The sequence below is a fragment of the Homarus americanus genome, unplaced genomic scaffold, assembly GCF_018991925.1.
Source record: "Homarus americanus isolate GMGI-L3 unplaced genomic scaffold, GMGI_Hamer_2.0 scaffold4896, whole genome shotgun sequence".
NCBI lineage: Eukaryota > Metazoa > Arthropoda > Malacostraca > Decapoda > Nephropidae > Homarus > Homarus americanus.
In genome coordinates this window covers 6,994,579-7,008,873 of record NW_024749657.1, presented here as the reverse complement: position 1 = coordinate 7,008,873, position 14,295 = coordinate 6,994,579, and the positions used below count along the sequence as shown (strand labels likewise).

At 41.1% G+C, this 14,295-nt stretch overlaps 1 protein-coding gene across 6 annotated transcripts in view; it reads left to right on the top strand.

The window, feature by feature from the left end:
- Positions 1–5,368: 5,368 nt before the first annotated feature.
- The window catches only part of LOC121853599 (synapsin-like), a 70,056-nt gene continuing 61,129 nt past the window's right edge, over positions 5,369–14,295 (top strand). For all 6 annotated transcript variants that reach the window (XM_042347851.1, XM_042347850.1, XM_042347846.1 and 3 more), the window contains exon 1: positions 5,369–5,456. The gene's annotated coding sequence lies outside the window, so the exon portion shown is untranslated. The remainder of the gene's footprint in view (positions 5,457–14,295) is intronic.

Sequence of the window (14,295 nt, the reverse complement as noted above, 5' to 3'; positions counted from 1 at the left end):
AGGAAGGTGGGTGGAGAAGGAAGGAAAGGGTGGAGAAGGAAGGAAAGGTGGGTGGAGAAAGAAGGAGGTGAGTGAAAGGAAGGAAGGTGGGTGGAGAAGGAAGGGAAGGTGGGTGGAGAAGGAAGGGAAGGTGGGTGGAGAAGGAAGGAAGGTGGGTGGAGAAGAAGGAAGGGGTGGAGAAAGAAGGGTAGGTGGGTGGAGAAGGAAGGAAGGTGGGTGGAGAAGGAAGGGAAGGTGTGGAGGAAGGAAGGAAGGTGGGGGGTGATTGGGTAGGAACAGCCATGGTCTAAATCGGATTAGAATGATTGTAGATTTGCTCTGTGATTAGTAGCCAGAGACATGATTGGTTGGGGTGAATTGTGAGTCATAACTGTATGGAGCTATTGTCTCTCCCAGTAAAGGTTGTTATGGTAGTGCAGGAGTGTGTGAACCTCGTTACAGCGGCTCTTATTCTTGTGTGTTATGTGGCTCCGTATATCCATTAAGGCGGGGTTATGTGCGTGTGTGTGAAGTGTATACATACACTCATAAATGTGCACTTAAATGCATACACATACATTATATATTATACACACATACTTCACATACACGAATACATACATACGAGTACACATACATAACATATACGCACATGCACATACATAAACAAACCTATGCACATGATGTACACACACACACACACACAGAGAGAGAGAGAGAGAGAGAGAAGAGAGAGAGAAGAAGAGAGAGAGAGAGCAATAAAGACAGTACATAAGAAAGAGCTTCGTTATTGCACTAAGACTCTCTAGGACCAACAAGATTCAATTGGCTTCACGTGACCGCAATGACCTTAAATGACCTAGTTAGGCTCAGCTGACGCCTAGTGACCCCAAGTGGTATAAATTGAATCTAGTTGACTTCAGTTGACCTCAGATAACCCTTGGTGACCCCAGGTAATCCCAGGTGACATGAATGTAATGTTTGAACACTCATTTGACATGTGACATGGTGTAAACTTAACTTTTTAGAAAAATCTGATTTTTTTGTATATTGGCAGCCAAAAAAAAGAGAGAGAGTGTGTGTGTGTGTGTGTGTGTGTGTGTGTGTGTGTGTGTGTGTGTGTGTGTGCAACCTTGATGCAACACAGACCAAGAATAACTAATTTGTTCACTGCTATTTCTCCACTGGATTATAACATGGAAATATACACTCAGGTATTTAATCAGTTAATGCTCAGACAAAATACGACAACCCGGAAGTAATAAATATGTTCTCTGTATGAAGAACTTCCGATAACTTACTGTTATTTTACTGAAAGAAGTTTTAATGTGTTCTGAGTTATATGAATGATTATTATATATTATTATTATTATTATTATTATTATTATTATTATTATTATTATTATTATATATTATTATTATTATTATTATCATATTATTATTATTATTATTATTATTATTATTATTATTATTATTATTATTATCATTATTATTATCATTATTATTATTATTATTCAACCTCCTGTACTCTGATGATAAAACTCACGGACTTATCAACCAAGTTTAATTACAATAACACTCAACATAACCATAAACTCTACGACTTAATAACCCACGTTTAATTACACTAACACACAACACCCTACTGCACTGTCACTGTATCGCACTGAACTTTACCACTGTACTGTAATATACCACATTGTACTAGACTATACCCACTGTACTATTTCTACCACATGAAACTATACTTATGTACCACACTGTAACACTATAGAACTGTACCACACTCAGTTATTTTCACACTCATTAATTAATACTTACTTATAGAAGAGGTTAATGTGGGTGAAGGAGAGTGTGTGGGAGGGAAGGAGGTGGGATGGAAGGAGAGGTGTGGGAGGGTACAGTGTGTAGAAGGAAGTAGGAGGTGGGAGGGAAAGAGAGTGTGGAGGGAAGGACAGTGTGTAGGGAGGGAAGGAGAGGTGAGAAGGAAGGAGAGTGTGTGGGACGGAAGGAGAGAAGTGTGGGAGGAAGGAGAGATTGGGAGGGAAGGAGAGGTAGGAGGGAAGGAGAGGGGAGGGAAGGAGAGTGTGTGGGGAGGGAAGGACAGGTAGGGAGGGAAGGAGAGGGGGAGGGAAGGAGGTGGGGAGGGAAGGACAGGTGGGAGGGAAGGAGAGGTGTGGGGATGGAAGAGGAGTGTAGGGAGGGAAGGGAGATGTGTGGTAGGGGAAGGAGAGGGAGGGAAGAGGAGTTAGTAAGAGGGAAGGACAGTGTGTGGGAGGGAAGGAGAGGTAGGAGGGAAGGAGAGTGTGGGAAGGAAGGAGAGTGTGGGGGAAGGAGAGGTGGGGAGGGAAGGAGAGTGTGTGAGAAGGAAGGAGAGTGTGTGGGGAGGGGGGAGAGTGTGGAAGGAAGGAGAGGGGGACGGAAGAGGTGTGTGGAGGAGGGAAGGAGAGTGTGTGGGAGGGAAGGAGGTGGGAGGGAAGAGGTGGAGAAGAGGAAGGAGAGTGTGTGGAGGGAAGGAGGTGTGTGGGGAAGGAAGGAGGTATATGGGAAGGAAGGAGAGTGTGGGGAAAAGGTGTACATACTAATGGATGCACCTGTAGTTTAGGTTCCATCCAAATGTCACTCCTTCGTCTTCCATCTCCCTTTCCTCCTCTTCTCCTCTCTCTCTTTCTTTCTCTTTTCTTCCCTCTCCCCTTCCTTATCCTCCCTTATTCACCCTGCTCCTTTCCTCTCCTCTTCCCTCCTTCTTTCTACTGTGTATTATCTCCTTCTCTCTTCTCTCCGCCCTCCTTCAATGTGTTCTGGATATAAGGAGAGGGTGTAAGGGAGGTAGGAAAGGGTGTCAGGAGGTGTGTCAGGGAGTCAGGGAAGGTGTCAGGAGTCAGGAAGGTGTCAGGAGTCAGGAAGGTCAGGGAGGAAGGTGTCGAGAGGTAGGGAAGTGTCAGGGAGTCAGGGAGGGTGTCAGAGGTAGGGAAGGTGTCAGGGAGTCAGAGAAGGTGTCAGGGAGCCAGGGAAGGTGTCAGGGAGGTAGGGAAGGTGTCAGGGAGTCAGGGAGGGTGTCAGGGATTTAGGGACAACAATATACCACTTTCTTACTTCTTTATCATCTGTCTATCTAACCCGTCTCTATGCCTGTCTCTTCTCCCGATTCTCTTCCTGTCCACCTGTCCACCTCTCTCTGTCCTCATCTGGGAATCCGTCTGTCTTTCCGTCTAATTTCATCTGTTTTAATCTGTCTGTCTTCTCCAACGCTTGACTGAACCTGATGTAATTTGACCTAATGTAATACTACAGTAATATGTTTTATTTTTCTGACTCTACGAATATTGATATAATCTTTGAGGCTTCGTATAATTTCGTATAATTTCGTATGATAATTGTCTTCCCTATAATGCATCAGGAAATTTTTATATATCTGGAAAGAAATTTGTAGTTATAAGATATATACGAGTTTATATATGAACGTACACCTGAAAATTACAAATATATTTTTATTATTATTTTTTATTATTTTTTGGTCTTTTACATAAAAATCTTACATGTAAATAATAAAATAATTAGTGTTTCGTGAAAAAAAAATTTAGTTTGGATTTTTTTTCTAAAGACTGAGGTTAGGAAGAAAAAAATTAAGGGTTCCAAAAATTTCTCCTCTGGATTATTACCTAATCGACGAAGCGTAATTTTTTTTCCAAGATTTGCGAAAATTACATCTTGTTAATTTTTACACAAAATTCAAATTTATGAAAAAAAAACAGAAAATATATAATAATAATAATAATAATGGAGCAACAACAACCCAACAGCAACGAGCAAAACAGTAACAAGCAAGCAACAACGGCAATAACGTCGAAAACAATGACAACCAGCAAAACAGCAACAACAACAACAACAGCAAGCAAGCAGCAACAACGAAAGCAACAGCAACAACAGCAGCAACGGCAAGCAAGCAACAACAACAGCAACAACAACAACAAACAACAACAACAACAACAACAACAACAACAACAACAACAACAACAACAGCAACAACAACAACAACAACAACAACAACAACAACAACAACAACAGCAACAACAACAACAGCAACAACAACAGCAACAACAACAACAACAACAACAACAACAACAAGCAACAACCAACAACAACAGCAACAACAACAACAACAACAACAACAACAACAACAACAACAACAACAACAACAACAACAACAACAACAACAACAACCCCCAAATCCCAAATACAACTACAAAAATCTCTTCCAAGATCTTCATATAAAAATCACTGAGGTATTTTCTTTACATATGAATGATTGATAGAGTGAACCTTGTATTTTGGAGGTCAACCTTCAAGGAGGGGAGAGGGTTGATGGTCAGCTGGTAGTGTGGTTGTTGAGATGTGGGCGGGATGTGGTGATGTATGTGTTATCTATCTATCTATCTATCTATCTATTTATTTATCTATTTTTTTGCGTCTCTCTCTCTCTCTCTCTCTCTCTCTCTCTCTCTCTCTCTCTCTCTCTCTCTCTCTCTCTCTCTCTCTCTCTCTCTCTCTCTCTCTCTCTCTCTCTCTCTCTCTCTCTCTCTCTCTCTCTCTCTCTCTCTCTCTGTTTACTTCACCCCAGGGACGTCACACCCTTCTCCCCTCCCTCTCACCCCCCTCTCACCCATCCTACGTGACTCCAGGACTATTGAAGGGAGTGGGTAGTGAGTGGGACGTGTTCTGAATCGAGATGGTGAGCGTGGGTGTGTGAGTGTAATAGTGAGAGTTGAGTGGTGGTGAGTGGCGCTTGTTGTGAGTGAGTGGAGGCGAGAATACGGAGAGGAAGAAGGAGAAAGACAAAGGAAAGGAGAAAAAGAAAGGAAGGTTTCCAAGAGTGGCCTGGATTTGGGGTGAAAGTGTCAACAGAAATACAACCTTGCACCATCACCAACACACTTCCCCACACGCACCATCACCAACACACAACACTCACAGGTAAAAATAACTCACACAGGTAGACTCATACCTTTACCATACAATAAACTTTTATTTTAACATCTAATTTATTTGTTAGTGTTGGATTAAACTATTTATTTCTATAGTAAAAAGGATTTATTTATTTATTTATTATAGAAAATGGGATATGTTGTGTTTCGTTTTCTTTCTCGTTCGTTTTCTATTGTAGGGATGACTTAATTAAATCATTTTCCATGTGTTATTTGTAGGAGCTGATGATGATGATGATAATGGGTGACATTATAACGTCAACAACGATACTGAACACACACAGACACACACACACACACACACACACACACACACACACACACACACACCAAGGGAAATTCACAAAAATAACTGAATGTATTTTTCTGCAGGTATAACTCACAAGTGCATGTCTCTCTCCCTGACAGAGCCGCGAGTGTATTGCTTCCCCAGTCTTCTTGCTCCCTACTGCCCCCACCACCCGACTCACTGACCACTAACACCTTTCTCAAGTAAGTTTCTTCCTACTTATACTTGTGTGCTCTTGTAAGTACGTTTTATAACTAGTTCTTGTTCATAGCTTTAATCAATATTAACATCTTTCTTAAGTATGTGCTCTTGTAAGTAGGTAATATATATATATATATATATATATATATATATATATATATATATATATATATATATATATATATATATATATATATATATATATATATATATATTGCTTCTGTGTGCATCACTGACACACCACTAAGCCACACTGTAACTATAACTGTGTGTGTGTGTGTGTGTGTATGTGTGTGTGTGTGTGTGTGTGTGTGTGTGTGTGTAGGTGTGTAGGGGGTGTGTGCGTGTGGGCCAAGCAGACTTGACATAACTGAGGCGTCCCCACTGGTCCTAATACTGTGATAGTTTAGGTTATACTGTATCTACATCATGAGCTGCATTTCACACACACACACACACACACACACACACACACACACACACACACACACACACACACACACACACACACACACACACACCCTCCACCCACCCAAATGACCACAAACAAACACAGTAGGTGAAGAACCCTAATGAAGGTACAGCAGAAATAATACAACACCGCGGAGGTAAACTAATTTCTTAACCACAATATACGTGTCGCACTCCGTAGCTCAGGGTGAGGGGTTCATCGAGTCACCTGCCCACACACTAGATATTCAAGAGAGAGAGAGAGAGAGAGAGAGAGAGAGAGAGAGAGAGAAGGAAGGGAAGGGACGCTTAAACTTTCAGATCGAGAGCTGACACACACACACACACACACACACACACACAAATCACACTCACGCATTGAGTTTTTCTGGTAAATTGAGATATGAGATCACAATTTATGGCTCTCTTGAACTAAACCTTAGAAATAACGTCGACATTTACACCTAAATTGCATTGAAACTTTACCCTAGATGTGTTTATTTACCATCAGTTAGGGGAAAAATTATTATAGGGAATATTTTTGGCTCTGAATGACATAATGGGTGAAAAAACGATGCAGATATCAACACAAAATATGATTATGAATTAAGGCTCTTGATGCAACTGAATAATAGAATGTAAACAAAAGCAATTCGTCACAGAAGGATCTCGATACAGGTGAATATTACAATATACACAAACAAATCGTATAAGATCAAAAACCAATGAAAGTTATGGATCTCGGTACAACTGAATAATACAACGAAAACAAAACAAATCGTCACAGAAGGATCTCGATACAGGTGAATATTTGAGTAATAACACATAAACTCTCAGCTATTAAAAACCCTGACGAAAAGAACACAGGTATTCAAAGTAAATTGTACCTGATTGTAGCATTCATCAAAGGGAAACTATAGTGTGTGTTTTGGTGAGTACAAAGAATAGGAACTAAATGGATGTGAAAGTTTGGTGTGTGTGTGTGTGGGTGTGTGGTACTGTGGAGGAGAGGAGAAGGTGTGGGGAGCGGGAGTTGAGAAGAAAGTGCTTTAACATGAAAGTAAATTGCCAAGAGATAAAAATAGAGAGAAAGAGAGAAAGAGAGATAAGATGGAAGTTTGAGTTAAAGAAGAGAGGGCAAACGAAGAAGGATATTAAAGGATTAGATTTCGCACACAGCAAAGACCAAAGCTATGTTTAAAAGACAAGGGTGAAGGATGGATGAGAAATGAAGGAAAGAGGGAATTTAGACAGCCAGGAAACAGAGATGTGCGTGAAAGAGTGAACACCAGCATGGCGTCCAGTAGAGTAGGACACACTGGCTTTTGATATATCTGTGTGTGTGTTTTCTGTGTGTGTGTGTGTGTGTGTGTGTGTGTGTGTGTGTGTGTGTGTGTATGTATCCATTCTTCATTAACCTTAAAATACACACAATAAGTAAACAAAAGACATGAAATAAAACAAAAAAAACAATAAAACACATAATTCTTTAAAGACAATAGCAAAGATATACCCTGGGCCATATTGAACTATCCTCTGTGTTTAAACCTTTTATGTTATTTTGGGGAATAAAGTTATAAATATATTTTCTTTCCTGTACGACTATATGATTTAGTCTCCAGTGGCTATTCTTGACTTGACTGGTGGATGACTTTTGTACGTGAGGGATGACAATACCCACAATAGCCAGTGGTTAAGAGTGTAATCTTAACCCCTCTTACTTGTTCCCCTCCCTCTCACTTTGTTCTCCTCCCTTTCACTTTGTTCTCCTCCTTCTCACTGTTGTTCCCCTCCCTCTCACTTTGTTCCCCTCCCTCTCACAATGTTCCCCTCCCTCTCACTTTGTTCTCCTCCCTCTCACTTTGTTCTCCTCCCTCTCACTGTTATTCTCCTCCCTCTCACTGTTTCACCCTCTCCTCGCCTTACCCTTCTCTTTCCTCTCAATACCTCTCCCACCCCTCTCAGTGCCCCTCCCACCCCTCTCACCACCTCTCCCACCACTCTCACCACCCCTTCCACCCCTCTTACTACCTCTTCCACCCCTCTCATTGCCTCACCCCAGCCAGGTGTCTGTCACGCGTGCCTCAGTAATTGCTAGTCTACGTCTCTCTCTCTCTCTCTCTCTCTCTCTCTCTCTCTCTCTCTCTCTCTCTCTCTCTCTCTCTCTCTCTCTCTCTCTCTCATTATGTGCACTTTATATAAATACCTACATCCGTATACAGTACACACATACACACACACACTAGATCACATAAATACACTCACACAGACACACACACACACTCACACGTTTTAAAAGGCAAACACCCATGTAAACACCATCACTATGTATTAAACCATCAACAAATACATGACAAACACACTCTTGAATTATTTATGTCCCTCAAAAATATGTAAATACGAGAGGCGAGGGTTAATAACTATCTATCTACCTTGTTGACTTAATGACCACATGAACGATCAATGACGTCATCAGTGTTGGTAAACAAAGAGATATTTTGTTGTGGACGAATTGTTATATTTATTTTATATTTAAGGAGAAACAGACGCTATGAGAAGCTACCATAACCAATTTTAGGAGACATTTTATCGTAAGTGAAGCAGTTAAATACACTGTGACAACCGTAACTCGTAAGAGAGGCTACTTGGGTTACAGGGAGCAGTTAAGGAAAGTGAGACTCCTGTATTTATATAGTTAAGGAGGAAAACATGACCTTAGACTCCTTAGACTCTTTGAGAGAGACCCTGCGGTTGAGTGTGTGGTGAGGAATGGCTCATTCACTCCGACCGTGAAGTTTTACGTCTTGCATGGGTGGTACAATCTCTCCCCGCCAGGCGCCCTTACCACACAGGGAGAGGGGGGAGGTGGGGGGAGGGTGGAAAGGAAGGAATGATGGGAAATGAAGCGAGTGAATGAGAAAGGGGAGGTGAAGGGGTAAGGAACGAGGGACAGAGAGGGGAGGAGAGAAGGATGGAAGGAAGGAGAGAGAACATTTTAAAGTGAGAGGGTTAACACACACACACACACACACACACACACTGGTGAAGATAACATCACTTATTAAATGGTGGTTGACCTTGAAACCTCTGTTGACCGTGACCTTATTAGGGAGTGGGGATGAGGGGTGAGCGGTGAGTGGGCGATGGGGGTGAGAGGTGAGGGTGAGGGAGTGAGGTGTGTAGTACCATTACCATACCCCCCTCCACGCCATAACAACATTAGCTCAATACCTCAGTCCTGTCATGTAATTTGCGCTGTTGACGCCATTATGAAACAGATACTATTAATACCTCTTAATAACACCTTCATTATTCTGTACTTCACCACACCACACCTCCATCACACCACACCACACCACACCATACCATCACCACTAACACACCTTCTCCACCAACACCTCCACCACCACCACTATATAACCATACCTCCACCACTCCACCACCACCACCGTACCATACCATCACCACTAACACACCACACCACAATATACCATCACCACTAACACACCTTCCCCACCAACACCTCCACCACCACCACTATATAACCATACCTCCACCACTCCACCACCACCACCGTGCCATTGTCTGCCTTAACAAGGTCCTGGAGGTCATGACGGCGCCAGTCCCGGAAATACCTCCGACTGCCTGAGAGGTGGCCCAGGCCAAGGCTCCTCTTTGGCCACTCACAACCACTTGATGGCCCCGGAGAACCCAACCAGTTTGCGAAGATTGCACGGAGCCGTCGACTGTAAAACATTTGTTGGCTGAGTGTCTGTCGTGGAGAATTGACCTAGATGACGGCATTACTGCGGGGGTCAGCTTGCCACGGTCACCCCCCACCCCACCCCCTCACCCCTCCAATGCCCCTACACGGTGTTACAGCCCCACAAGCTCCAATGTTTAACTTTATCCTGGGGGCTGTACAGTACCTCTCTCTCCTGGGGGCTGCAGTACCCTCTCTCTCTCTCTGGGGGGCTGTACAGTACCTCTCTCTCTCCTCTCTCCTCCTGGGGGCTGTGCAGTGCCTCTCTCTCTCTGAGGCTATGCCTCTCTCTCTCTCCTAGGGGGTACAGTACCCTCTCTCTCCTAGGGCTGTACAGTACCTCTCTCTCCCTGCTGGGGCTAGAGTATGCAATTACACCTCATCTTTCCTCCTGGGGGCTGTCATATCCCATTTGTCTCATCATTATTTATGGTGTGCATCTCTCTACCCATCACCCACCACCATTCAACCCACTACCACCACCACACCTTCACCACCTTCACACCATCACCACTATTTCCCCACTACCACCACCACACTCCACCACCACACCTATCCAATACCACCACTCACCACTGCACCACCACATCACCACCATGCACTGATCCACCACCACAACACCACCAAACCATTACACTCCCATCACATTTCCGCCACTACCACCACATCACCACTATAATACCACCACACCACCACATCAATACACCACCCTTACACCATTGACCTCTGATATCACCATTGACCTCTGGCAATCCCTGACCATGACCTTAACCTACACCCCTACACTACCCTATAAGCAGCCCTTTAGTTGCCCTGGGAGGTCATCCAATCAGACGCTGGAACGGGAAGCACCACTAAGGATGGTTAAGGGGGACGGTAATAGGGCCCAGTGTGTGTGTGTGTGTGTGTGTGTGTGTGTGTGTGTGTGTGTGTGTGTGTGTGTGTGTGTGTTCACTCTTAATAAACAAAAACAACCCCAAAAAAGGTATAATTTTCTGAACAAAGCAAAGACAATCAAATAGCAGGAAGTGGATAGTGGGCTGACATTTCCGATCCACACACACACACACACACACACACACACACACTTACAGAGTCCTCTTGAATTATTAAGCGAACCGAACTTCTGAACTGTCGGTCCATTCTTGGTGATTCCTGTTTTTGTTGTTGTTGCTGTGTTATTTTTGTTGTTGTTGCTGTTTTATGTTTGTTGTTGTTGTTGTTGTTGTTGTTGTTGTTGTTGTTGTTGTTGTTGTTGTTGTTGTTGTTGTTGTTGTTGTTGTTGTTGTTGTTGTTGTTGATGATGTTTTTGTTGTTGTTTTTGTTGTTGTTGTTGTTGTTGATGATGTTTTTGTTGTTGTTGACTTGTATTCAGGACATAATGAAAAAGATATATACCTGGATTTACTTCGATACTTGTACTTGTACCTGTACTTATACCTGTACCTACATTTGTACCTGTACTTGTATCTGTACCTGTATTTGTACCTGTACCTGTCCTTCTCGCTGCACCTGTACCTGTACCTACATTTGTACCTGTACTTGTAGATGTACCTGTATTTGTACCTGTCCTTCTCGCTGCACCTGTATCTGTACCTGTATTTGCACCTGTACCTGTTCTTCTCGCTGCACCTGTACCTGTATCTGTACCTGTATTTATAACCTGTACCTGTCCTTCTCATTGCACCTGCACCTGATCGTATACCTATGATATATATAATTCCTGTATATCACTATATCTGACTCTATTGATTACTACTAATCTACTTTATTATCATTATATTGACTCATTATTCTTAATTATTCTGCCTATGATATTTTACTTCATACTAATATATTACTTTCAATATATCTCTATGTTATGTTAAATTACATTACTCTATATCAAATTCTTCTTCACTATATTATACAAAGTTATTTTAGCTATGTTATTTTAAGCTATTTTTTCTTATTTTATTATTAAGTTATATTAGCTTTTATTCTAAGCTATTTTTTCTATATTATACTAATTTATTTTAGCTATATTTTAGTTATTTTAGTATTATAAGTTTTTTTTACCTATGTTCTTCTGAGTTATTTTAGCTATATTTTTGTTATTGTTGTTATTTTAGTTATATTAGCTTATTATTTTGTTTTATGTTATTTACTCCTTCTAACTTTACTCCAGGACAGACAATGGCCAGTAAACGCCTAAGCAAACACCTCTGGCGGGCGTAAGTGGATCGCTGTCTCCTGTCTCTGTTTGGGGTCTTAGTTTTTATTTTTTTACTTTCTTTTGAACCCGTAAGACGCCAGCTGGTAACTTTGTATCTTAGTTCGGCTCCTTAGAAAACCAGCTGTTGGTTTAATGGTGTTTTTTGGTTCTTAAAACACCAGCTGTAGGTTTAATTGTCTTGTTTGGTTCTTAAAATACCAGCTGTAGGTTTAATGGTCTTTTCTGGTACTTAAAACACCAGCTCCCATCTTTATGCTTTATTATAGTCCGTAAAACACCACCTGGCAAGTTTGTGTTTTGTTTCCTGTGTTTGATAAAACTTTAGATGGCAGTTTTATGGTTTATTCTAGTATATAAAACACCATCTGTGCAGTTTTATGGGTTATTCTCGTATATAAAACACCCATCTTGGGATTTTATGTTTCATTTTAAACCTTAAATCAACACCTGGTAGTTTTATTCGTTCTTAAAACATTAACTGATCGTTAAAACACAAATTGGTAACTTTGACACATTATTTCCCTTAAAACATGTACTGGCAACTAGAATCAAGCTTAAACCTTCATCTGGCAACAGTTTTAAGTATCCTGTGCTGTAGGTTTATATACTTTTGTTTTAATAAGTACATTGGCAACTCTGTTAAACCTGAAAAACACTTACAGTATCTGGCAACTGTGCTGGACTGAGTTACCAGCTTATGTTTATTATATTATTTTGTTTATTTTGGACTTAAATTCAATAACTGGTAACTCAAGTGGGTTTAAAAACACTAGTTGGCAGCTGTTGTAAGTTGGTTTAGTTTATCTATTGTTTTAGTTTTAGTTTTAGAACATTTATTGGAGAGTATATTGGGACTAAAAACACTACTTGGCAACTTTGTGATAGGCATTTATAATTAATACACTGGTTCAAGGCCCACTAGTTGGCAACACTGATATAAAACCCACTAGTTGGCAACACTGATATAAAACCCACTAGTTGGCAACACTGATATAAAAACCCACTAGTTGGTAACATTGACATGAAACCCGCTAGCCGACAAGTCTCTCTCTCTCTCTCTCTCTCTCTCTCTCTCTCTCTCTCTCCAACACCAAATTAATACTTTCGTTACTTGAATAAATTGATATTACACAAACTTTTTTCACCAAGTTTTCCAGGCCACAGTGATCCAATATTCTAGGAAACAAGTTCAGAATAAATCATAAACAAACTATTCACTCCAGAAAATATCTTAACGATTTCGTGTTAAACAATATGATACAACGATGAAGTATTTTGACAACGACACCGAGATAACAGGAGTCGCAGCGTTCATTCTGAAATTTATCGATCAATTCCGTAAAGATATTTTTTAAAGTGTGTCATAATGATTAAAAATGATATTGCTCTACACACTCTGGGATGCTTACTATATTAATGTACCGTATTTGCTAACTTTCCCGAGATGTGCAGATACTGCCTGTGATGTGTACATAGTGTGGTGTGTACATACCCTGTGAGATATGTACACAAACATTGATATCATTACTCACACCACTTAAGCTATGTACACCTTTCTAAATAGATGTTTACATAAGGAAAATTAAAAACGTGTACGTGAGGGTTAAAATGTGTACATGGTGATTAAAATGTGCACACAATGATAAAAATGTGTACATGAACCTGAGATAAATATGGCCTTAAATGTGTACATGAACATTAAGGTTCTTAGTGTACCAAGAGGTTTTGCCATGAGTATTGTACAGATTGTTCCATGCTGTTGCTCTAGCTCACGTTCCAAACTGTCTCGTAAAAGTATTTTGGACTTGTAGTGAAAAGTTAATTGAAGTTTGTGTCCAGTGTATTGACTTTGAAGGTCTTGGTTAATGGTTCTTGTATTACTTTATTCCTCGGGGATTTTCCAGCAGGCTCCATGAGGATTTTCCAGCAGAGTTCATGAGGATTTTCCAGCAGAGTCCATTAACACGTGCTAGCAAATTCCATAAAGATATTGAATTTGAGTCCAATAAAGCGTTCCAGCAGAGTCCATGAGGATATACCAGTAGAATCCAATAGGATATTCCAGCAGAGTCCAATAGGATTTTCCAGCAAAGTCTATGAGGATATTCCAGCAGAGTCCATGAAGGCATTCCTACGGAGTCTATTAAGGTATTCCAGCAGAATTCATTAAGGCGTTCCAGCAGTCTACGTGGATATACCAGCAGAGTCCAATAGGATATTCCAACAGAGTCTAATGGGATATTCCAGCAGAGTCCATGAAGATATATCAGCAGATGGTCTGAGGTTGATTTAAAGACCCTTATGTTTTCATCCCCAAAGTTCCGTGGACATGTTCCAGCAACAAGTAGAGTCGTTCAGAGACCCCTGGTGTTTTATTCCAGTAAATAACATAAAACTCTTCCCAAAAGATGCC